At 42.8% G+C, this 26,100-nt stretch overlaps 1 protein-coding gene across 3 annotated transcripts in view; it reads right to left on the bottom strand.

Annotated features, from left to right (window-relative positions):
• SH3GL1 (SH3 domain containing GRB2 like 1, endophilin A2) overlaps nucleotides 1-26,100 on the bottom strand; it is a 77,491-nt gene that overhangs the window by 25,831 nt on the left and 25,560 nt on the right. The window lies entirely within an intron of this gene.

The raw sequence follows: 26,100 nt of genomic DNA, 5'->3' as shown, positions 1-26,100 counted from the left end.
ATGTGGAGAGAAGCAGTTTCACTTAGTGACTGCTTCACTTAGAGACCGTGTTGCTGATCCCAACTGTGGCTGCTAAATAACGACGGCCTCTGCAGCAGTGTTTCCCAACCTTGGCAACTTGAAGATATTTGGACTTCAACTCCCAGCATTCCCCAGCCCATCCTCTACCGCAGTGTTTCCCAAATGCTGGCTGGGGAATTTTGGGAGTTGAAGTCCAAATATCTTCAAGTTGCCAAGGTTGGGAAACACTGCTCTATGAGTATGTATTTTTTTAGAGCCACTTTGAGACCACCAGATTCAATACCACCCCTGGTAGCTTATGACAAACATTACGAATCACAATAATAAATTTGAAGATCATTGATCTCCCAGTGAAAAGGGTGACAATCGTTTACCCTAGATACCTAATCGAAATGCAGAATTGTAACTTCTCATTCTCCTATGCAGCTTACAACAGCTCTCTTACTCCGTTTGTGATAGCACAAATCTGGTATTTGATTGCATTTCCAACATTTGGCGCACATGTCCTTAAGCATCTTTGCTAGCCCAAAGGCCAAAAAAAATTGGGACAGAAATACATACAGGGTTAGCGAAAATGATAAAGCCACTGGTGCTGTCACTATATATTGTGAGCCACCCCGAGTCCTCGGAGAGGGGCAGCACAGAAGTCAGACAGATAGATGGATGGATGGATGGATGGATGGATGGATGGATGGATGGATGGAGAGAGAGAGACAGACAGATGATAGATGGATGGATGGATGGATGGATGGATAGACAGACAGACGGGCGGATGGATGGATGGATAGATGATAGATAGATAGATAGATAGATAGATAGATAGATAGAAAGATAGATAGATAGATAGATAGATAGATAGATAGATAGATAGATAGATAGATAGATAGTCATTGACAGATTCACTGTCAATTGCAAAAGGCAACTTGGCTCAAAATAGCTGACCATCTGCGACGATACCTCTAACACCATCAAATAACAACATCTGCCTACCGCAGGCCCTTGGGGAAGACTAGATCCAATCTAAACATCTGGCTGGCTGTGAAACCAACCATAAAATAGGATTTCATTATAAGGGGATTAATACTAATAAGCAGAAATAAGGATGGGTTAAAACATGTTTGGGATGAACACAGGTTTGTCAGCCTGCAAAGTTTTTTTTAAAAATTATTAAAAATTATAAAGCAAAAGAAACCACACCAAAAACTCAAAAGATAGACCATGGATCATTGGTTCAATTTTCTATGTTTTTAACAGAATAAAAGAGTTGGAAGGGACTTTGTTCTGTTCTGTTCTATTCTTCATTCTAATGTTCTATTGTATTCCTATCCTATCCTATCCTATTCAACTTCCATTTCGACTCTTCATTCCAATATTCTATTGTAATCCTATCCTTTCCTATCCTATCCTCACCTATCCTATTCTACATTCCAATATTCTATTGTATTCCTATCCTTTCCTATCCCATCCTATTTCTATTCTATTCCTAATTCTTATCATTTTAGTGATAAGTTTCCGGTCACAATTCAAAGTGTTGGTTATGACCTATAACCTATGACCTTCATGGCACCGGACCAGATTATCTCAGGGACCGCCTTCTGCTGCACGAATCCCAGCAGCCGATAAGGTGCCACAGAGTTGACCTTCTCCGGGTCCCGTCAACCAAACAGTGTCGTTTGGCGGGACCCAGGGGAAGAGCCTTCTCTGTAGTGGCCCCGGCCCTCTGGAACCAACTCCCCCCAGAGATCAGAATTGCCCCCCACCCTCCTTGCCTTTCGTAAGCTTCTTAAAAGCCACCTGTGCCGCCAGGCATGGGGGAACTGAGATACACTTTCCCCCTAGGCCTCTACAATTTTATGCATGGTATGTCTGTATGTATGTCTGATTTTTATAATAATGGGTTTTTTTAGTTGTTTTATTATTGGATTGCTACATGCTGTTTTTATCACTGTTGTTAGCCACCCCGAGTCCACGGAGAGGGGCGGCATACAAATCCAATAAATAAATAAAATAAATAAATAAATAAATGTACATTTAATGTTCTGTTCTGTTCTTCATTCTAATATTCTATTCTATTCTATTCTATTATTTCTATTTCTATTCTTCATTCCAATATTGTATTGTAGTCCTATCCTTTCCTATCCTACCCTATTTCTATTCTATTCTATTCCTAATCCTAATCCTAATCACTTTAGTTGCTCTTCCTTGTACTCTTTCTAGAGTCTCAACATCATTTTTATACCATGGTACCATGGAGTTTGGCAGAGAGATCAAAAGTGGACCAGAAGACCTCTGGACTCGAGGTCATCTACTCCAACCCCCCTGCTTAGGCAGGAAGCCCTATAAACCTACATTATAATAGCCCTATATTATCTCAGGGACCGCCTTCTGCTGCACGAATCCCAGCAACCAGTTAGGTCCCACAGAGTGGGTCTTCTCCGGGTCCCGTCAACTAAATAATGTTGCTTGGCGGGACCAAGGGAAAGAGCCTTCTCTGTGGCGGCCCCGGCCCTATGGAAACAGCTCCCCCCCCCCCAGAGATTAGAATTGTCCCCACCCTCCTTGCCTTTTGTAAGCTTCTTAAAACCCACCTCTGCCGCCAGGCATGGGGGAACTGAGATACTCTTTCCCCCTAGGCCTTTACAATTTCATGCATGGTATGTCTGTATGTATGTTTGGTTTTATAATAAGGGTTTTTAACTGTTTTAATATTGGATTGTTTATATGCTGTTTTTATTACTGTTGTTAGCCGCCCCGAGTCTACGGAGAGGGGCGGCATACAAATCTAATAAATAAATAAATAAATAAAATAAATAAAAAGAAAAATACAGTATTAAAAAGTAAATAAATGGTCAGTAAAAAAAATGAGAGGTCTCATTCTCCCCTTTTAAGTTATGCATGATATACAGTATTTCACTATAAAATCTAATTTTGCATAGTTTTGGAAGTCTCACCTGGTGATAGATAGATAGATAGATAGATAGATAGATAGATAGATAGATAGATAGATAGATAGATAGATAGAATAAATAAATAAATAAATAAATAAATAAAACCATTTCAGAGAACCTCCACTGTTGGCGCACCCACAACTTCGACAATGAATTATTATAACCTACGAAACTTGCAGGCTGCCTTCTCAACCATCAAGCCGAGAAATTATCAACGTTTTTCCTCGGCTTAACCGGAGTCACACCCGAGAAGCCTCTTGCTCCATGTGACTCCTCCAAAACACACACTGTACGGTACACAACCCCAACTATTATCACAAAGGACGTTTGTATCGATGGTTTAACAAATGAATCGTTTGTGCACGCAGTGTGCATGATACCGCAAAATAAAAGCCAGCCTTCTGAGCTCAGCTGGGTGCATGGATTTCTTTTCTTTTTCTTTTTAGCCTTGAGCTAAATATCCCAGCATAAGAAAAGAAGGGAACGGGATGAAAATAAGTACAGCTAGTCCTCGACTTACAACGGATATTGCCTATCTGGACTTCAGCAAAGTCTTTGATACGGTTCCACATAAAGAGCTAATAGATAAATTAGTGAAGATTGGACTTAATCCCTGGATAGTTCAGTGGATTTGCAGTTGGCTGAAGCATAGACATCAGAGGGTTGTTGTTAATGGCGAGTATTCTGAGCAGAGTCAGGTTACAAGCGGTGTGCCACAAGGGTCTGTTCTGGGTCCTATTCTTTTTAATATGTTTGTGAGTGACATAGTGGAAGGTTTGGTAGGGAAGGTTTGCCTATTTGCCGATGACTCTAAAGTGTGCAATAGGGTTGATGTTCCTGGAGGCATCTGTAATATGGCAAATGATTTAGCTTTACTAGATAAGTGGTCAAAGCAATGGAAACTGCAGTTTAATGTTTCCAAATGTAAAATACTGTAATGCACTTGGGCAAAAGGAATCCTCAATCTGAATATTGTATTGGCAGTTCTGTGCTAGCAAAAACTTCAGAAGAGGTAGTGATTTGTGACCGTCTCAAAATGGGTCAACAGTGCAGTCAGGCGGTAGAGAAAGCAAGTAGAATGCTTGGCTGCATAGCTAGAAGTATAACAAGCAAGAAGAAGGAGATTGTGATCCCGCTATATAGAGTGCTGGTGAGACCCCATGTGGAATACTGTGTTCAGTTCTGGAGACCTCACCTACAAAAAGATATTGACAAAATTGAACGGGTCCAAAGACGGGTTACAAAAATGGTGGAAGGTCTTAAGCATAAAACGTATCAGCAAAGACTTAATGAACTCAATCTATATAGTCTGGAGGACAGAAGGAAAAGGGGGGACATGATCAAAACATTTAAATATGTTTAAAGTGTTAAATAAGGTTCAGGAGGGAAGTGTTTTTAATACCCTCAATGTTCTATGTTTCTATCTTTCAATAGCAAAAGCAATGACATTTATAGTTCACAGTGCTTTTACAGCCCTCTCTAAGTGATTTACAGAATCAGCCTCTGGCCCCCAACAATCTGGGTCCTCATTTGACCAACCTCGGAAGGATGGAAGACTGAGTCAACCTTGAGCCAGTGGTGAGATTTGAACTGCTGAACTACAGCTAGCAGTTAGCCGAAGTAGCCTACAGTGCTGCACTCTAACCATTGCGCCAACCCGGCTCTAAGAGTAGAGTAGAGTAATAAGAGTAGAGTAGAGTAGGTTTTGTTATTATTGTTTAATGTACTTAAATAAGTAACTATATTATAAGAATTATTTATGTTCTTTTTTTGTTTGTTTGTCTTGTTCGTTGATATGTGTTGATTTGGCATTGTTTCAATTTACGATGTATACAGTACCATTCATTTTGTTTGTGTAAATGTGTATATATGTAATAAAAAACTTTTTCTAAAAAAAAAAAGAGAGTAGAGTAGAGTAATAAGAGTAGAGTAGAGTAGAGTGGAGTGGAGTGGAGTGGAATGGAGTGGAGTAGATTAGGGTAGGGTAGAGTAGGGTAGGGAAGAATAGTTAGGGTAGAGTAATAAGAATAGCATAGAATGGAGTGGAGTAGAATAATAAGAATATAGCGGCACCCTGGCTCTATCCAAGTCTTCGGAGAGGGGCAGCATACAAATCTAATAAATACGACGCCTAAAACACGATCTAAGTATTGCCCACAAAATCATATTTTGCAACGTCCTGCCTGTCAATGACTACTTCAGCTTCAACCGCAACAACACAAGAGCACGCAACAGATTCAAACTTAATATTAATCGCTCCAAGTTTGACTGTAAAAAATATGACTTTAGCAACCGAGTTGTTGAAGCGTGGGACTCATTACCGGAGTCAGTAGTGTCAATCCCTAACCCCCAACATTTCTCCCTTAGACTCTCCACGATTGACCTCTCCAGGTTCCTAAGAGGTCAGTAAGGGGTGTACATAAGTGCACTAGCCTGCCTTTCGTCCCCTGTCCAATTGTCTCTCCTTATCTCATATATCATATATCTTTTCTTTGTTTCATATATCTTCTCCTCTACTTTTATATCTTTTCTTTATATATAATACTTCATGTCTATCCTCTTCATTATGTATTGGACAAAACAAATAAATAAAATAAATATAATAATAATAATAATTGTTGTTGTTGTTATTATTATTATTATTATTATTATTTATTAGATTTGTATGCCGCCCCTCTCCGAAGACTCGGGGCGGCTCACAACAAACAATAAAAAACAATACAGTATTATACAGGGACAAATCTAATATTAAGAAGAAACTAAAATCCCTACCATAATTAAAAACCAAACAGCACATACATACCAAACATAAATTATAATAAGCCTGGGGGAAAGGTGTCTCAAATCCCCACTAATAATAATAATAATAATAATAATAATAATAATAATCATCATCATCATCATCATCATCATCATCATCCCTCAATATCCCTCAATATCCCTCTATCCCTCAATATTTGAGGAGCTGCCACAGAGAGGAGGAGATCAGGCTATTTTCCAAAGCACCCAAAGGCCAGACAAGGAACAATGGATGGAAACTAATCAAGGAGAGATTCAACCTGGAAATAAGGAGGAACGTACTGAGAGTGAGAACAATCAACCCATATAAGTTGCCTTCGGATGTTGTGGGAGCTTCACCGCTGGAGACTTTCAAGAAAAGGCTGCACTGCCACCTATCAGGAATGGGGTAGGGTCACCTGCATGGGTGAGAGGTTGAACTAGATCAGTGTTTCCCAACCTTGGCAACTTTAAGATATTTGGACTTCAAATCCCAGAATTCCCCAGCCAGCGAATGCTGGCTGGGGAATTCTGGAAGTTGAAGTCCAGATATCTTCAAGTTGCCAAGGTTGGGAAACACTGAACTAGATGACCTCACAAGGTCCCTTCCAACTCTTGTTAAGTTAATCTGGCTTTTCCCCCCCCTTCTTGCAACACTTTCGACCTTGAGTTGCAGAGTGGAACACAACCAAAAAACCACAACACGGTGAGTGTGGATGCCGCAGAGAGACAGACAAAAGCTTCTGAACACACACACACACACACACCAACTACGCAACGGCCGGTCGTGGGATCCTTGAAGGGTGAACATGACGTGAATTGAGGCCGAGGCGCCACCGGTTCCCAGCCGGCTTAACCACAAGGCCCGGCACGTCTCGATGAAGAAGATGCAACAATTTGGGATCCAGGCTGCAAACAATACAGGGGGAGTGTGTGGGGGGGGGGGGGTGAGAAAATGTTATGAATGCAAGATTCACAGTTGCCATGTCATGCCATGCATTACAATGCAATGTGATTGGCTGCAATGCAATGCAGTTTGTTTGTTTGCTTATTAATTATTTTGATTTCTAGCTGCCCTTCTCCAGAACTTAACTAAACAATGTCGTTTGGTGGGACCCAGGGGAAGAGCCTTCTCTGTGGCAGCCCCGGCCCTCTGGAACCAACTCCCCCCAGAGATTAGAATTGCCCCCACCCTCCTTGCTTTTCGTAAGCTCCTTAAAACCCACCTCTGTCGTCAGGCATGGGGGAATTGAGATTCCCTTTCCCCCCAGGACTATACAATTTTATGCATGGTATGTTTGTATGTATGTTTGGTTTTATAATAAGGGTTTTTTAGTTGTTTTAGTATTGGGTTGTTACATGCTGTCTTTATTACTGTTGTTAGCCGCCCCGAGACCACGGAGAGGGGCGGCATACAAATCCAATAAATAAATAAACTGGTTGCAATGCAATGCAAAACAATGGAATTGGTTGCAACGCAACGCAAACCAACACAAAGGGATTTGTTGAAATGCAGCACAATGCAATCGAATGGGTTGCAACGCAACACAACGCAATTGGTTGCAATGCAATGCAGCACAATTAGTTGCGTTACGATGCAACACAACCGGTTGCCTTGCAACACAACGCAATTGGTTGCAATGCAATGCAGCACAATTGGTTGCGTTACGATGCAACACAACCAGTTGCCTTGCAACACAACGCAATTGGTTGCAATGCAATGAAGCACAATCGATTGCGTTGCGATGCAACACAACCGGTTGCCTTGCAACACAACGCAATTGGTTGCAATGCAATGCAGCACAATCGATTGCGTTGCGATGCAACACAACCGGTTGCCTTGCAACACAGTGCAATTGGGTGCAATGCAATGAAGCACAATCGATTGCGTTGCAACGCAAAGCTAATCTGAACTCCCACTCATCTTTTGTGGCTTTCCTTTCTGGAAACAATTTTTTTTTTTTGGCACGTTCTCCCCAGCTCCTCAGGCTGGGGACGGGTCCAAGTGTGTCAAGGGGGAAACGCATACAGCCCCCTCCCCCTCCTCCCCCATTCCAGCCACTTCTGCCGGCCTGCCAGCCGCCTTTGCCAAAGAGGATCCTTTGCCCCTCTCTGAAGCCCTTTGTGCGCCCACAAGCCTTGGCTGGCCGGTTTTCTTTTCTTTTCCATTTAATTTTTTTTTTAATTTAAACATTTAAACATCCAAAGACGGGCTACAAGAATGGTGGAAGGTCTTAAGCATAAAACTGATCAGGAAAGACTTAATGAACTCAATCTGAAAGAAAGAAAGAAAGAAAGAAAGAAAGAAAGAAAGAAAGAAAGAAAGAAAGAAAGAAAGAAAGAAAGAAAGAAAGAAAGAAAGAAAGAAAGAAAGAAAGAAAGAAAGAGGGATGGAGAGAGAAAGAAAGGAAGGGAGAGAGAGAGAGAGAGAAATAAAGCAAAAGGGAGGAAGAGAGAGAGAATTTTTTTGTCCAAACATTTTTTAGCACACACACACACACACACACGTGCTCAATATGCCCCAGGGTTTCAAATGTGCCACGGCTCAAAAAAGGTTGAAAATCACTGGTCTGGAGGACAGAAGGAAAAGGGGGGACATGATCAAAACATTTAAATATGTTCAAGGGTTAAATAAGGTCCAGGAGGGAAGTGTTTTTAATAGGAAAGTGAACACAAGAACAAGGGGACACAATCTGAAGTTAGTTGGGGGAAAGATCAGAAGCAATGTGAGAAAATATTTTACTGAAAGAATAGTAGATGCTTGGAACAAATTTCCAGCAGATGTGGTCGGTAAATCCACAGTAACTGAATTTAAACATGCCTGGGATAAACATATATCCATCCTAAGATAAAATACAAGAAATAGTATAAGGGCAGACTAGATGGACCGTGAGGTCTTTCTCTGCTGTCAATCTTCTATGTTTCTTTGTTTCTATTTTCATCTTCCATGGTTCCAATATCTCTTGTGCAATCAGAATTTACAGTATTCATTAAATGGATGTTAATCCTATAATCTTAGAATAAAGAAACATAGAAGATTGACGGCAGGAAAAGACCTCCTGGTCCATCTAGTCTGCACTTATAATATTTATTTATTATTTATTTATTTATTTTATTAGATTTTTATGCCGCCCCTTTCCTGTATTTTATCTTAGGATGGATCTATGTTTATCCCAGGCATGTTTAAATTCAGTTCCTGTGGATTTATCGACCACGTCTGCTGGAAGTTTGTTCCAAGCATCTACTACTCTTTCAGTAATAAGCAGAAACTGTTTCAACTCCTACCCTCAAAATTGCTACAGAGCACTGCACGCCTCAAGACAAGTAGACACAAGAACAGTTTTTTCCTGAACGCCATCGCTCTGCTAAACAAATAATTCCCTCAACATTGTCAAACTATTTACTAAGTCTGCACTACTATTACTACTAGCTTTTTCCCATCATTCCTATCACTCATTTCCTCCCACTTATGACTGTATGACTTGTTGCTTATATCCTTTTTTTATTACTATTGATTTCCTGATTGCTTATTTGTACCCTATGACAATCATTAAGTGTTGCGCCTCATGATTCTTGACAAATGTCTCTTTTCCTTTATGTACACTAAGAGCAAGTTCACCAAGGCAAATTCCTTCTGTGTCCAATCACACTTGGCCAATGAAGAATTCTAATCGATTCTCTTGTGCAATCAGAATTTACAGCATTCATTACATGGATGTTAATTCTCTACTCTTACAACAATTATCTCAGGGACCGCCTTCTGCCGCACGAATCCCAGCCACCAGTTGGGTCCCACAGAGTGAGTCTTCTCCGGGTCCCGTCAACTAAACAATGCCGCTTGGTGGGACCCAGGGGAAGAGCCTTCTCTGTGGCGGCCCCGGCCCTCTAGAACCAACTCCCCCCAGAGATTAGAATTGCCCCCACCCTCCTTGCCTTTCGTAAGCTACTTAAAACCCACCTCTGCCGCCAGGCATGGGGGAACTGAGATTCCCTTTCCCCCTAGGCCTTTATAATTTTATGCATGGTATGTCTGTGTGTATGTTTGTTTTTTTTATACTAATGGTTTTTAATTGTTTTTAGTATTGGATTATTATTATATGCTGTTTTATTATTGCCGTTAGCCGCCCCGAGTCTCTGGAGAGGGGTGGCATACAAATCCAATAAGTAAGTAAGTAAGTAAGTAAGTAAGTAAGTAAGTAAGTAAGTAAGTAAGTAAAAGTAAGTAAGTAAGTAAGTAAGTAAGTAAACAAACAAACAATAACAAAAACAATAATAAGCATAAAAACCTATTCATTTTTCCCTCTTGACCAGGGGTCTCCAACCTTGGCAACTTTAAGACTTGTGGACTTCAACTCCCAGAATTCTGGGAGTTGAAGTCCACAAGTCTTAAAGTTGCAAAGTTTGGAGACCTCTGCGAGTCTTAACGGACCTTCTAATACGGACACAATAGTAATTATTAAGCGTTGGTAGGTTTTTCTTGAGAGCTCAGGGATCCGAGAAGGTGGCGGTGGATGGAGGGGGGAGGACTAGGCTAAGAGAAGGACTCCCCGGTCCAGCCAAGATCTCAGGGGAAATAAACCACCACTTGGAGGGAGGCCAAAGGTTGGACTTCTAGCATCTCTGGAACGGAGGCTGCGGGAAAAACCCAGAGGCTCAGTTGCTTCACCAATGCAGGAAAAACCGGTGTTGAGACTATCACCCCATAATTTTAGCTAAGCCTTGCTGCCGATACTTGCTCCGGATTCCACTTATGGAGCAGGGGAGGAGGTAATGTGTTTTGCCTTTGTGGCACAGTGGTTAGAGTGCAGTAGTGCAAGAAACATAGAAACATAGAAGTCTGACGGCAGAAAAAGACCTCCTGGTCCATCTAGTCTGCCCTTATACTATTTCCTGTATTTTATCTTAGGATGGATCTATGTTTATCCCAGGCATGTTCAAATTCAGTTCCTGTGGATTTACCAACCACATCTGCTGGAAGTTTGTTCCAAGGATCTACTACTCTTTCAGTAAAATAATATTTTCTCATGTTGCTTTTGATCTTTCCCCCAACTAAGTTCAGATTGTGTCCCCTTGTTCTTGTGTTCACTTTCCTATTAAAAACACTTCCCTCCTGAACCTTATTTAACCCTTTAACATATTTAAATGTTTCGATCATGTCCCCCCTTTTCCTTCTGTCCTCCAGACTATACAGATGGAGTTCATGAAGTCTTTCCTGATACGTTTTATGCTTAAGACCTTCCACCATTCTTGTAGCCCATCTTTGGACCCGTTCAATTTTGTCAATATCTTTTTGTAGATGAATCTCCACAGTGTTGTGGTTATCTCTGGCCCAGCTCCTGCCCCAAGGACTGTGGATGTGGGGGAGACATCCACATGCTGCAGGCCTGTTTTGCCCCGGGTGGAATCTGCTGATGAAGGCTCCTCTGACCAAGAAGACATGAGTGACAGGGAGGAGGAGAGTGTGGCAGACAGCTCAGAAGGAGATCAATTATGTAGCTCCTCCTTGGATTCGGAACAAGAGTTAATGATACAGCCACGCATGCAGAGAGCGATGCATAGGCAACAACAACTGAGAGATTATTATCAAAGAAAATGAGGCCACCTGTGGTTGGGTGGGGCTGTGGTCATTAGTGAGGCTGCTATAAATAGCAGCCTGTGGGTTTGGCCATTGTGGAGAATTATCTGATCGTTATGTTTCGTGCCTGCTTTGCTGACTTTGACCTTTTGTGTGCTGCTTTTTCCCCGCTTTGAAACTAAACCAGAGCAAAGTGTGTTTCACTTTGTGAAAGAAGAAGGACTGTGAATTACCTCACAGCTGCAAGCTAAGTATCACAGAACTGATAAGGGACTTGTACAAATTACCAGTTTGTTTGGAGACCAGTGCTCTTTGCTATACCAAAAGAGGGCTTAGGTTAAGTGAATTTTCATAATAAAGAACATTGTTTTGAATTTTCAAACGTGTGTGTGTCTGAAATTTGTACCTGTGAATTTTTGGGAGGATTCTACCAGAGAGCCCGACAGAACATGTAGTCTCAAGGTTGGCTCACTACTGCAAAGTACTGTGAAGCGGTATATAAGTCTAAAATGTTCACCATCCAGAGTCCGTAAGGAGGTGGCCGGCTTACAAATTTCATAAATTAAATTATAATGGCTACAGTATCCAGCAGCATCTTATTAGGTTTTTTTCCCTCGGCCTTTGTTACTTTAGAAGGGACTCCAAGAAGCGAACATGCGTAATACGCTTGCCTCCTTTGGTTTTTCCACACAACAACCCTGCGAGATGGGTTGGGCTGAGAGACGGGGATTGGCTTAAAGGCACCCAGACGGCTTTCATGCCTAAAGTGGGACTAGAACTCGCCGTCTCCTGGTGATTGGCCCAAGGTCACCCAGCCCATTTTCATAGAAACATAGAAGACTGACGGCAGAAAAAGACCTCTTGGTCCATCTAGTCTGTCCTTATACTATTTCCTGTGTTTTATCTTAGGATGGATCTATGTTTATCCCAGGCATGTTTAAATTCAGTTTACTGTGGATTCACCAACCACGTCTGCTGGAAGTTTGTTCCAAGCATCTACTACTCTTTCAGTGAAATATTTTCTCACGTTGCTTTTGATCTTTCCCCCAACTAACCTCAGATTGTGTCCCCTTGTTCTTGTGTTCACTTTCCTATTAAAAACACTTCCCTCCTGAATCTTATTTAACCCTTTGACATATTTAAATGTTTCGATCATGTCCCCCCTTTTCATGCCTAAAGAAGAACTAAACTCATAGACTGATAGTGTTTGGCCCAAAGTCACCCAGCCCATTTTCAGGCCTAAGGCAAAATTAGAACTCACAGTCTCCTGGTGATTGGGCCAAAGTCGCCCAGTCGGTTTCCATGTCTAAGGCAAAACTAGAACTCACAGTCTCCTGGTGATTGGGCCAAAGTCGCCCAGCCGGTTTCCATGTCTAAGGCAAAACTAGAACTCACAGTCTCCTGGTGATTGGGCCAAAGTCGCCCAGCCGGTTTTCATGTCTAAGGCAAATCTAGAACTCACAGTCTCCTGGTGATTGGGCCAAAGCCACCAAGCCAGCTTTCATGCCTAAAGTGGGACTAGAACTCACAGTCTCCTAGTAATTGGCCCAAAGCCACCAAGCCAGCTTTCATGCCTAAAGTGGGACTAGAACTCGCTGTCTCCTGGCGATTGGCTCAAAGATACCCGGCTGGCTGAGGCTAGAACTCACAGTCTCCTGGTGTTAACTAACTAATTTTCCAACTGCGGTGCAGAAAAAAAACCTCAACCTAGCAAAACATCTCACTTATGCAAACAGAAATTTTGGGCTCGGTTTGTGGTCCTACGTCGAGGACTCCCTGTACCGTATAATGGGCCAGGGAGTGTGGCTTCGTGACATATGTGTGGAAAACGGTGGACAAACGAAACCAGAGTGAAATTCCCTTTTGTTCCCCCACCGGCATAGCAAAGGTTACTGCCGTCTCCTCGGCCGCTGAGATTGGCACAACAATCGAATTTCCCCCACGGAGTCTTTTTTGCAGTTGCTACGGGTATTAAATAGCCCTTTTCGCCTGGTCCGAAGTCTTTAGCGGGGTCGTTGGCAAGAAACGTTGCTGGGATGTTGCTAGGGAACACATTTTATTCAGCTTTTTTTTTTTTTGTCTATGTGAGTCTGCGGCTTTGTGTGATCGTCTCAACTTTTTTTCTGATCAAACCCCCTGGGGAAAAACATCTATTGACCTGTTTTCCCCCAAAATAAGACCCAGCTGTAAAATAAGCCCTAGCACGATTTTTTTCAGGATGCTCGTAATATACCGTATTTTTCCGAGTATAAGCACAGAAATATAACACGCACTTTAGTTTTAGGAGAGGAAAATAGGGGAGGGGAGAAGTCCACCTACCAGATATTCCTCTGTCTAGTGTCCTTAGTCCGGTCATTGCAATTGCAAAGTTAGTTAACACAGTTATTGAAATGATTCTGGTTTCTCCAATTTTTTATATTTTGGGGGGCTTTTTCATTTTTAGAAGGTTGCCACTGGCCCCCTGGGACACCGAAACCATCATATTTATGAGTCAATGGCCAAGTATATGACTTTTGATCATGTGACCACCGGACAGGCTGCACTGATTGTAAGTCTGAAAAATGCTTCCAAGTCGACTTTTTTCAGCGATGATGTAATTTTTTTGCAGGGGGGAGGGTAATTTTTTTTAAACACTCTCCACATATACATCAACACATATACGTATAACATAATCACGTCAACACATAATCATGTCATATTTTACATAGTTATACATTACTATCCAATTAAACAAAAAAATCCCCACCTTTTACAATTTTGTTGCCTGTTTTCCCTTAATACTTCATGCCACTCCCTCCATCTCCCTCTCTTCCCTCTTCCCTCTTCCCCTTCCTCCCCTACCTTCCTTCTAGCCTCCTCTTCTCTTATCTACACTCTAACTCTACCTATCTATATCAATCTATCAATCTATCTATCAATCTATTTGTTCCGCCGGGCTCTCTAGTAGGAGCCTCCTGAAAATTCAAGGGAACAAATGTCAGACACACACACGTTTGAAAATTCAAAACAATGTTCTTTATCCCAAAAGTCAAAATAAACTAAGCACTCTTTTTGTATTGCAAAGAGCACTCATCCCCAAACAACCGGGTAGTACAATTAACCTTAAGCAGTCATTAAGTACTTAGCTAGCAGCTGTGAAGAAACTTCACACCCCTTCTTCTTCCAACGAAGTCACACACACACACACACACACACACACACACACAAGTTGCTCTGCTTTGTTTTCAAAGGCGTGAAAAATCAACAAGCAAAGTCCAGAAACCAGCAACCCAGGATTCCTGATGAACTGCAATCAGATACTCTTTCACAACGGCCAAACCCACATGCTGGTATTTATAGCAGCAGCCCTAATTACTGGAGCCCCACCCAAACACAGGTGGCCTCATTTTCTCTTCTAATAATCCTTCAGTTGTTGTCTCCTATGCATCACTCTACGCATGCGTGGATGTGTCATTAATTCTTGTTCAGAATCCAAAGATGATACAGATGATTGATCTCCTCCTGGGATGTCTGCCAAACTCCCCTCTTCCCTGTCACTCATGCTGCCTTGGTCAGAGGAGGCTTCATCGGCAGATTCCATCGGGAGCAAAACAGGCCTGCGGCATGTGGGTGTCTCCCCCACATCCACCTGCACATTCCTTAGGGCAGGAGCTGGGCCAGAGCTAACCACAACACTATCTTTCTATTCTATCATATCTATCTATCTATCTATCTATCTATCTATCTATCTATCTATCTATCTACCTACCTACCTACCTACCTACCTACCTACCTATCATCTCTGTCTGTCTGTCTGTCTATCCATCCATCCATCCATCTCTCTCTCTTTTATCACTATATCTACACATCTATTCTTCCATCTATACATCCACAATTTCTCTCCCTCTCTCTCTTTCTCTTTATCTACAATCTTTTTTCCCCTCTTTCCTATCTATATTATCTATCATCTCTCTCTCTCTCTTCCTTAAGAGACATGATGTGGAATGCAGTATTGCAGGATAATTCTGCCCACTGCCAGCAGTTCAAGTCTCACCGGCTCAAGATTGACTCGTTCTTCCATCCTTCCGAGGTTGGGAAAATGAGGACCCAGATTATTGGCAGCCGATTTCTGTAAACCGCTTAGAGAGGGCTGGAAAAGCACTGTGAAGGGGTATATAAGTCTAAGTGCAATTGCTATTAATTGCAATTGCAATTACTGTATTTTTTGGAGTATAAGACATACAAAGTCTCCTGGGGGCCGGAGAGGGCAAAAACATGACACATGGGAGGTTTGAGAGGCGAAAAACGGGCCCGTTTTTCACCAAAAAAATCGGGCGTGCAGAGAGTTTGGGAGGCCCGTAAAGTGATTTTGTGATCTGTTTGTTTGTTTAACTCTTTCAAAATCTTGGAGCGTCTTATACTCCGGTGCGTCTTATAGCCCGAAAAATACGGTAATAGAAAATAAATTGCAATTTTCAGGTGGGATTCCCAGCAAGCCAAACAGCTGAGTCTCCGGCTCTGAGGTTTTAGGGATTAAAGGCCAAATCTCTTCCCCACAGCTCACATCCTTTCCATTTCCTTCCCTTCTTCCTGTCAACAAGAGACAATTTCAGAAAGTGATGAGTTTGCGATTCAACGGCACAGGCAGAAGGAAACGGCGTGAGGAGACGATGCCTCTTTATGGAGAACAGGCCGTGTCAAAGTGAAGAGCTTCACGACGGGCTCGGTTTCCAAAGAAGAAAAATTGAACGAATCGCCTTTTAAAGCGGCTTTTTAATGCCACTTGTAGAGCCAGGCAATTTATTGGTAGTCCTCGACTTACTGTTCGTTTATTCATATGCAGTGGTACCTCTACCTAAGAACACCTCTACTTACGAACCTTTCTAGATAAGGATTCTTAAGAACCATTTTCGACTTACAAACCTGAGCCTCCGAAACTGTGACCGGAAAAGGCAGGGAGAAGCCTCCGTGGGTCCTCTCTAGGAATCTCCTGGGAGGAAACAGGGCCGGAAAAAGCAGGGAGAAGCCTCTGTGAGGCCTATCTAGGAATCTCCTGGGGGGAAACAGGGCCGGAAAAGGCAGGGAGAAGCCTCCGTGGGTCCTCTCTAGGAATCTCCTGGGAGGAAACAGGGCCGGAAAAAGCAGGGAGAAGCCTCTGTGAGGCCTCTCTAGGAATCTCCTGGGGGAAAACAGGGCCGGAAAAGGCAGGAAGAAGCCTACGTGGGGCCTCTCTAGGAATCTCCTGGGAAGAAACAGGGCCGGAAAAGGCAGAGAGAAGCCTCTGTTGGGCCTCTGTAGAAATCTCCTGGGAGGAAACAGGGCTGAAAAAGGCAGGGAGAAGCCTCTGTGAGGCCTCTCTAGGAATCTCCTGGGAGGAAACAGGGCCAGAAAAGGCAGGGAGAAGCATTTCTGGGGCCTCTCTAGGAATGTCCTGGGAAGAAACAGGGCCAGAAAAGGCAGGGAGAAGCCTCCGTGGGGCCTCTCTAGGAATCTCCTGGGGGAAAACAGGGCCGGAAAAGGCATGAAGAAGCCTACGTGGGGCCTCTCTAGGAATCTCCTGGGAAGAAACAGGGCCGGAAAAGGCAGAGAGAAGCCTCTGTTGGGCCTCTGTAGAAATCTCCTGGGAGGAAACAGGGCTGAAAAAGGCAGGGAGAAGCCTCTGTGGAGCCTCTCTAGGAATCTCCTGGGAGGAAACAGGGCCAGAAAAGGCAGGGAGAAGCCTCCATGGGTCCTCTCTAGGAATCTCCTGGGAGGAAACAGGGCCAGAAAAGGCAGGGAGAAGCATTTGTGGGGCCTCTCTAGGAATGTCCTGGTAAGAAACAGGGCCAGAAAAGTCAGGGAGAAGCCTCCGTGGGGCCTCTCTAGGAATCTCCTGGGAGGAAACAGGGCCGGAAAAGGCAGGGAGAAGCCTCTGTGGGGCCTCTCTAGGAATCTCCTGGGAGGAAACAAGGTCAGAAAAGGCAGGGAGAAGCATTTGTGGGGCCTCTCTAGGAATGTCCTGGTAAGAAACAGGGCCAGAAAAGGCAGGGAGAAGCCTCCGTGGGGCCTCTCTAGGAATCTCCTGGGAGGAAACAGGGCCGGAAAAGGCAGGGAGAAGCCTCTGTGGTGCCTCTCTAGGAATCTCCTGGGAAGAAACAGGGCCACAAAAGGTGGGGAAAAGCCTCTGTGGGGCCTCTCTAAGAATCTCCGGGGAGGAAACAGAGCCGGAAAAGGCAAGGAGAAGCCTCCATGGGGTGGGGGGGGGTGGATGGATGGACAGATGGACAGGCGGACATTCAGACAAACAGAAACAGGTAGAAATGCAACCCTCCTCCCTTTCCCCAGGGAATGTAACTCCAATCAAGCCACCATTGTGAACAGAAGCCACGATTTCTTTGCTGCCTTAGAGGCAACATATATGGGCGATGAAAGGAATCGTCCTAGCCTTGATCCTAATTGAGTCAACAAGAGCAGAGCAGACATAATAACACCTACACAAGTGTTAGTTGATGTCCACAGACCCGAGGCCCAAGGTAAGAGGACACAGCCGATGCCTACACAACGATACCAACTTAGCCAACCATGACTCGTTTCAATGAATAAACTGATCCATGTCTCAACCACGTTGTGCAAACCTGGTTTTCCTATTGACCAATATGCTAGATAAATTCTGTAACAACGATGACAATGAGGGCTTCTTTCTCAGAAGCAGGATATATTTTCCATGGAGAAAAAGCAGGAACGAGACATTTTCTGAGGACTGAGAGCTCTGGAAATATATTCCAGGCCACGTCACCGGACTTATGAATTTCTTCAAAAGGCCGGAGCTTAAACCCAAGGCACTCAGAGGGCTAGAATTGCACATTTGCAAAACGTTGTCGTGGCCAAACAGCCGGTTCCTGCTTCAGCAGCATTTCCTCCAAGTGTTGCAATGACACACACACACACACACACACACACTGGAGACGGCCACACAAACAAACCCCGAGATTCAATTTATTTTGCAGGGACATTTGCAGCAAATTTTTTACAGGGGTTTTTCCCCGTTTCAAAAATCTTTACCTCTTTTCTGTAAGCGATCTGTTACTATGAGTAGAAACTGTACCTGCTTAAGTGTTTTGGAAAAGTTACTGGGCCAGAGGTTCTACTGGGAGGGGAGAAAATAACTTTTGTAAAGATCAGTTGCATTTTCTGAGTTTGGAACCTGGCTTTGAGTGATACACTTTTAGCCACTCTCAGATTCATTAATATTTATTTTTCCTTCCTTCCTTCCTTCCCTCCCTCCCCCTCCTTCCTTCTTGGCTTCTTTCCTTCCTTCCTTCCCTCCCTCCCTCCTTCTTGGCTTCTTTCCTTCCTTTCTTCCCTACCTCCTTCCTTCTTGGCTTCCTTCCTTCCTTCCCTCCTTCCTTCCTTCTTGGCTTCTTTCCTTCCTTCCTTCCCTCCCTCCTTCTTGGCTTCTTTCCTTCCTTCCCTCCCTCCTTCCTTCCTTCCTTCCTTCTTGCCTTCTTTCCTTCCTTCCCTCCCTCCCTCCCTCCCACCCACCCACCCTCCTTCCTTCCTTCTTTCTCTTTCTTCCTTCCTTCCCTCCCTTTCCTTTCTCCCTCCATCCCATCTTTCCTTACTTTCTCCCGGCCTGTCTTCCTCCTTCCCTCCTACCCTTCCTCTCTCCCTCCCATTTTTCCTTACTTTCTTTTCCTTCCTCCCATCCTCCCCTATCTTCCTTCCTGCCTCCCATCCTTTCCTTCCTTCCATCCAGGGATGGGCTACTGCCTGGACGGCGGGGGAACTCAGTGGGGTAGCGAAAATGGAGCTCTACCCCAAAGCACCCAATCTGCACTGAAAGGTGTTGAAATAAAATGCAGGGTGTTGCTTCCATCCCATCCTTCCTTCCTCCCTTCTTTCGTTACTTTCATTTCCTTCCTCCCATCCTCCCCTTCCTTCCTGCCTGCCTCCTTCTTTCCATTCCATTCTTTTTTCCTCTTCCCTTCCTCCCACCCCTTCTTAATTTCCTTTCCTTCTTTCCTTTCCAACCTCCCCTCTCTTCCTTCCTTTCTGTTTCCTCCCTCCCATTTCCTTAATTTCCTTTTCTTCCTCCTTCCCATCTTCCCCATACTTCCTGTCCTCCTCCTTTCTTCCCTCCCCTTCCTTCCTTCCTTCCTAACATCCATCCATCTATCTGTCCATCCATCCATCTTCTTCTCCTTTTCCAGCAGCTTGTCCTCAACATAAAACCGTTCCGTTTAGTGACCATTCAAAGTTACAACCGCACTGAAAGTGGGTGGGAAGTGACTCCGTACCCTTTTTTTCACACTTAATGACCATTGCAGCCTCCCCCACAGCCACATGGTCAGAATTCAGCCTCTTGGCAACCAGCTCCTATTTACGACGGTTGCCAAGTCTCCCTCTCAAACCTACTGCACAGGGTTGCTGTGGTACGGCAAAAACAACCAAAGAGGGAACATGATGCGAATGCTTCTTAGAGCTCTCGATCGTAAGGCAGGATGTTAACTCAAGCAAGTAAATAACCCCCACCCCCCCTGGTGTTTCTTAACCACATTTTACTGATTTCAGCAAAAATATATTTTTTCCCCTGGCCCAGCCCTGACGCTGGAAAGAAGCCGGAGAATTTGAAATCTGGGAAAGACTCAGGAAGCAGTTTTGCAGACTCAGTAAAAACAATCTCCCTCTTTGCCAGTTCGCTGAGAAGCCATTAGAAAAAATATACCCTGCTCAAAAAAATTAAAGGGGACACTCAACAAACACATCCTAGATCTGAATGAATGAAATACAGTGATACCTCGTCTTACGAACTTAATTGGTTCCGGGAGGAGGTTCGTAAGGCAAAGTTCATAAGACGAAACAATGTTTCCCATAGGAAACAATGTAAAACCGATTAATGCGTGCAAGCCAAAAAAAAACAATTGCAGAAAAAATTGCAAAAACGGCGCTCCACTGGGTGCTGCCGCCCGGCTGTCGCCTTCTGAAACAGCCGGGCTCAGGAATTCTGGGAGTTGAAGTCCACAAATCATAAAGAGGCCACAGTTCGGCCATGCTGGCTCAGGAATTCTGGGAGTTGAAGTCCACAAGTCATAAAGAGGCCACAGTTCAGCCATGCTGGCTCAGGAATTCTGGGAGTTGAAGTCCGCAAGTCATAAAGGGGCCACAGTTCGGCCATGCTGGCTCAGGAATTCTGGGAGTTGAAGTCTGCAAGTCATAAAGGGGCCACAGTTCGGCCATGCTGGCTCAGGAATTCTGGGAGTTGAAGTCCACAAGTCATAAAGAGGCCACAGTTCGGCCATGCTGGCTCAGGAATTCTGGGAGTTGAAGTCCACAAGTCATAAAGGGGCCACAGTTCGGCCATGCTGGCTCAGGAATTCTGGGAGTTGAAGTCCACAAGTCATAAAGGGGCCACAGTTCGGCCATGCTGGCTCAGGAATTCTGGGAGTTGAAGTCCACAAGTCATAAAGAGGCCACAGTTCGGCCATGCTGGCTCAGGAATTCTGGGAGTTGAAGTCTGCAAGTCATAATAAAGGAGCCACGGTTCCCCACCTCTGGTCTGGGTATTATATCAAGATCTGGAAGGAGACAGCTGACGAGAAAGCAGTGTTTTGTTTCCAGTCTGATGGCTGAAGCACAGAGGAATCTTACCAAATGTGTCAAGGAGTTCTGACTTTATGGCGAAAGAGGCAGCTATGCACCCTGGTCTGGTTGGCACACGTAACAGGCTCTGCAACACCAGAACAGGTCAAGGTGATGTAGGGCAAAACTGGTTCAGCTTGTTTAAAGGGTTGGACACCTTTAAACACAACAAACTTCCTACTTTGTTGAAGTAGTTTCCCTCCTGTTTTTGTCTCAATATCTCAGGGGCTGCCACACAGAAGAATGGGTCTACCTTATCCTCCAAAGCACCTGAACACAGGGCAAGAAGCAATGGGTGGAAACTAAACAAGGAGAGAAGCAGCTTAGAACTAAGTTAGTGATAGTGAGAACAATTAAATCAGTGGAACAGCTTGCCTCCAGAAGTGGTGAATGCTTCAACACTGGAAGTTTTTAAGAAGATGTTGGATAACCTTTTGTCTGATGTGGTTCCTGCCTAAGCAGGGGGTTGGATCCAAGGTCCCTTCCAAATCCTATTCTATTCTATTCTATTCCAATTCCAATTCTATTTTCTATTCTATTCTATTTTATTATATTCTATTTTCTATTCTATTTTATTTTCTATATTCTATTCTATTCCAATTCTATTCTACTCTATTCTATTCCAATTCCATTTTTTTCTATTCATTCCCTATTCTATTTTCTATTATATTCTATTCTATTCTATTTTCTATTCTATTCTTATTCTATTCTTATTCTATTCTTATTCTATTCTTATTCTATTCTATTCCCTATTCTATTTTCTATTATATTCCTATTCTATTCCCTATTCTATTTTCTATTCTATTCCTATTCTATTCTATTCTATTTTCTATTCTATTCCTATTCTAGTCTATTTTCTATTCTATTCTATTCTATTCCTATTCTATTCTTATTCTATTCTATTTTCTATTCTATTCTATTCTGTTTTCTATTCTATTCTATTCCTATTCTATTCCTATTCTATTCCTATTCTATTCTATTCCCTATTCCATTTTCTATTCTATTCTATTCTATTCTGTTTTCTATTCTATTCTATTCTATTCCTATTCTATTCCTATTCTATTTTCTATTCTATTTTCTATTCTATTTTCTATTCTATTCTATTTTCTATTCTATTCCCTATTCTATTTTATTTTCTATTCTACATTATGTTCTGTTCTATTCTCTCTTGTCCCCCAAGGGACAAATCAGACATTTGAAAAAACGCACTTCCAGTTTGCCGTTGTGCTGGTTTTTTTGCACTCTGGAGCCTTGAAGGAAGCTGCCTGAAGCATCAGAGTGCAAAAAACAGCCCAATGGGCAGACCAGAAGCGCATTTACCAAACTCTCAGTTTTCCATTGGGCTGTTTTTTGCACCCAGGAGCTTCAGGAAGCTTCCCTGAACCCTCCGGAGTGCAAAAAACAGCACAACAGCGAACAGGAAGTGCAGTTTCCTGAACCTCCGGTTTGCCCATTTGGGCCTTTTTTTTAACCTACCAGTTTTCAGAAATTTTCAGTTTTCGCCATCACTGTTTTAGACTGATCCCTCTCTTGACTCCAGCCCAAGATCCTGCCACTACAGGTGTGCAACCTTTCTGGCAGTAGTAATTTTTAATTAATTAGATTTGTTGTGTTGCTTTTGTATCCTGGAAGCCGCCCAGAGTCTTTGGAGAAGGGCAGCATACAAATCTAATTAATAATAATAATAATAATAATAATAATAATAATAATAATAACAACAACAACAACAACTAACAGATGAAACAATCGATCACATACTCAGCTGCTGCAAAAAGATTGCACAGACTAACTACAAGTATAGACATGATGCTGTGGCACAGATGATCCACTGGAACTTGTGCCGGAACTACCATTTCCCAGTGGCAAAGAACTGGTGGGATTATAAGCCCAAAAAAGTGGTCGAAAATGAGCAAGCAACACTACTGTGGGACTTCCGACTACAGACTGACCGAATTCTGAAGCATAACACACCAGACATCCTGATTGTGGAGAAAAAGAAAGTATGGATCATCGACATCGCAATCCCAGGGGACAGCAGAATTGAGGAGAAGCAGCTACAGAAATTAGTGAAATACGAAGATCTAAAAATCGAGCTGCAACGACTCTGGCATAAGCCAGTGAAAGTGGTCCCAGTGGTACTTGGCACGCTGGGCGCAGTGCCAAAGGATCTCAACGGACATTTGAAAACCATCGGAATTGACAAAATCTCCATCTGTCAATTGCAAAATGCTTTACTGGGATCAGCAAACATAATTTGCCGCTACATCACGCAGTCCTAGGTGCTTGGGAAGCGCCCGACTGGTGATGAAATACAAAATCCAGCGTAGTGATCTCGTTTGCTGAGTTGCACTGACATAATAATAATAATAATAATAATAATAATAATAATAATAATAATAATTGCTGCAAATACAGGTAGCTTCACTTGAGGACCGGGTTGTTCACTTTAACAACCACTGCAAAAATAAATTTTAAAAATGGGCCCGGGAACGCGATGACCTTCTTTACAACGGCATGCTCGATTACGGTCCTATGCCGAGGACTTCCTAATAACGTGTCACGACTGATTCAAAACTGATTGTTGCTGCCTTGCGGTGTGGACTTTGCTACAGCCAAGCCAGTTTTGAGGTCATCTGCCAAAAAAGGCCTTCACACACTGTGCTGGCCTTGACATGGGTTTGTTTCGCATGCTGTGTTCAGAACAGGAAACGGGGCCCCATCCCAGGAAGTCCCTTTATCCTAGTTGAACTTTGCTCCGTAGGCATTTTCAGTTAAATACAAACATTTAAGAGGACAGATGTCTAAAGGTGCCTTTTTTTTTTTCAGGAGGTAACGGGACTTTCTGGTTTTTTTCTTTTGAAGGCGTTTCGCTTCTCATCCAAAAAGCTTCTTCGGTTCCAAGTGTAGTAAAGGAAGGGTAAAGGAAGGATTTATACTCCTCGTAGACACCTGGCCATTTGCAACCTGTACAAAATCGAACATCCCTCTCTCAATAGGACCTGCCAACAGACCTACCGGAAGTCTGGAGGCTTCGATGAGGCCTGTGCGAATGGGAAGGGGAGGGAAAAGAAACATAGAAACATAGAACATTGACAGCAAAAAAAGACCTCCTGGTCCATCTAGTCTTCCCTTATACTATTTCCTGTATTTTATCTTAGGATGGATCTATGTTTATCCCAGGCATGTTTAAATTCAGTTACTATGGATTTACCAACCGCGTCAGATGGAAGTTTGTTCCAAGCATCTACTACTCTTTCGGTAAAATAATATTTTCTCGCGTTGCTTCTGATCTTTCCCCCAACTAACCTCAGATTGTGCCCCCTTCTTCCTGGGTTCACTTTCCAATACTCTCCTGGACCTTATTTAACCTTTTCACATATTTAAATGTTTCGATCATGTCCCCCCTTTTCCTTCTGTCCTCCAGACTATACAGATTGAGTTCATGAAGTCTTTCCTGATACGTTTTATGCTTAAGACCTTCCACCATTCTTGTAGCCCGTCTTTGGACCCGTTCAATTTTATCAATATCTTTTTGTAGGTGAAGTCTCCAGAAGTGGACACAGACATAAGAACAGTTTTTCCCCCGAATGCCATCACTCTGCTAAACAACTAATTCATACAACATTGTCAAACTATTTACTACTACTCCTCTTCTCACCCTTCCTATTACCAATCTCATCCCACTATAACCTTGTAGCTTGTATCTTTACGATTTATATTGTTTTATTTAGTTTCCTAGTATAGTTTGATCGCTTATTTAGTACCCTATGTATCACCAAATGTTGTATCTCATGATTTGGGGGTGCCGGGGTGGCGCAGTGGTTAGAGTGCAGCACTGCAGGCTACTTCAGCTAACTGCTAGCTGTAATTCAGCAGTTCAAATCTCACCACCGGCTCAAGGTTGACTCAGCCTTCCAATCCTTTCGAGGTGGGTCAAACAGGGACCCAGATTGTTGGGGGCAAGAGGCTGATTCTGGAAACCGCTTAGAGAGGGCTGTAAAAGCACTAGGAAGTGGTATATAAGTCTAAATGCTATGGCTATTGTTGATGAATTTATTTTTTGTCTCATGTACACTGAAAGCTTATGCGCCGAAGACAAATTCGATGTGTGTCCAATTATATTCAGCCAATCAATAGAATATAATTCTTAATTGGCCAAGTGTGATTGCACACACAAGGAATTTATCTTTGGTGCATATGCCCTCAGTGTACATGAAAGAATCGAATAAAATAGAATAGAATAGAATAGAATAGAATAGAATAGAATTTTATTGGCCAAGTGTGATTAGACACATAAGGAATTTGTCTTGGTGCAGATGCTCTCAGTGTACATGAAAGAATAGAATAGAATAGAATAGAATTTTATTGGCCAAGTGTGATTGGACACACAAGGAATTTATCTTTGGTGCAGATGCTCTCAGCGTACATAAGAGAAAAAGATGCATTTGTCAAGAATCATAGTTACTTATGATTGTTTGTCATAGGGGTCAAATAAGCAATGAGGAAACAATCAATATTAATAAAAAAATTTAAGGATACAATCAACAATTTACAGTCGCACAGTCATAAGTGGGAGGAAATGGGCAATACAGGAAGTGATGAGAAGGAAAAAAAAGAAATCTCTTCTATCGTATTTATGTCTCCGTCAGCCGCCTTGAGTCTCCATGGGCAAGCAAGATAAATTTCCTCCACAGATAATTTTTTTTAAAAAGTAAATAAAGTTAAGAAACGCTACACTAAATGAAAACAAACTAGGTTAGGGATTAGGGCAGAGTCCACGTCTAGAAATCTGATTTTCTCCGATTTAATCCGAGTCCTAATTGCTTCATTCCATTACAATCCCTTACTCTCTGCAAAGGATCTTACTCGTCCGTGTGTTGTTATTTGTTTTTTTAATCAGATCTGCTTTATTTGATAAGGAAATCTTCCCCACCCCGCCCTCTCTTTCATCAGTACTTCAAACAGACTTCAGGAAGAAAGGGACGGAAATCTTGGCCATTGAGCAACTAAACCAGTTGCAAGTGCCATGCAGAAAAAAAATAAATTAAAATAAATAAAACAAATAAAAGTGATCGGGGATCTTTGTAGAGAGGAGCCACCTTCTCCGAAAGGAATTTAAACAATCTTCCAGAAACTACCCCAAAAAAATTTAATTAATTAATTCCGGACCGAGATGTAAAC

This window comes from Erythrolamprus reginae, chromosome 1 (genome assembly GCF_031021105.1).
Source record: "Erythrolamprus reginae isolate rEryReg1 chromosome 1, rEryReg1.hap1, whole genome shotgun sequence".
Classification (NCBI taxonomy): Eukaryota; Metazoa; Chordata; class Lepidosauria; order Squamata; family Dipsadidae; genus Erythrolamprus; species Erythrolamprus reginae.
Note: the sequence above shows the minus strand (reverse complement) of the source record. Positions and strands in the feature narration are given on the sequence as shown.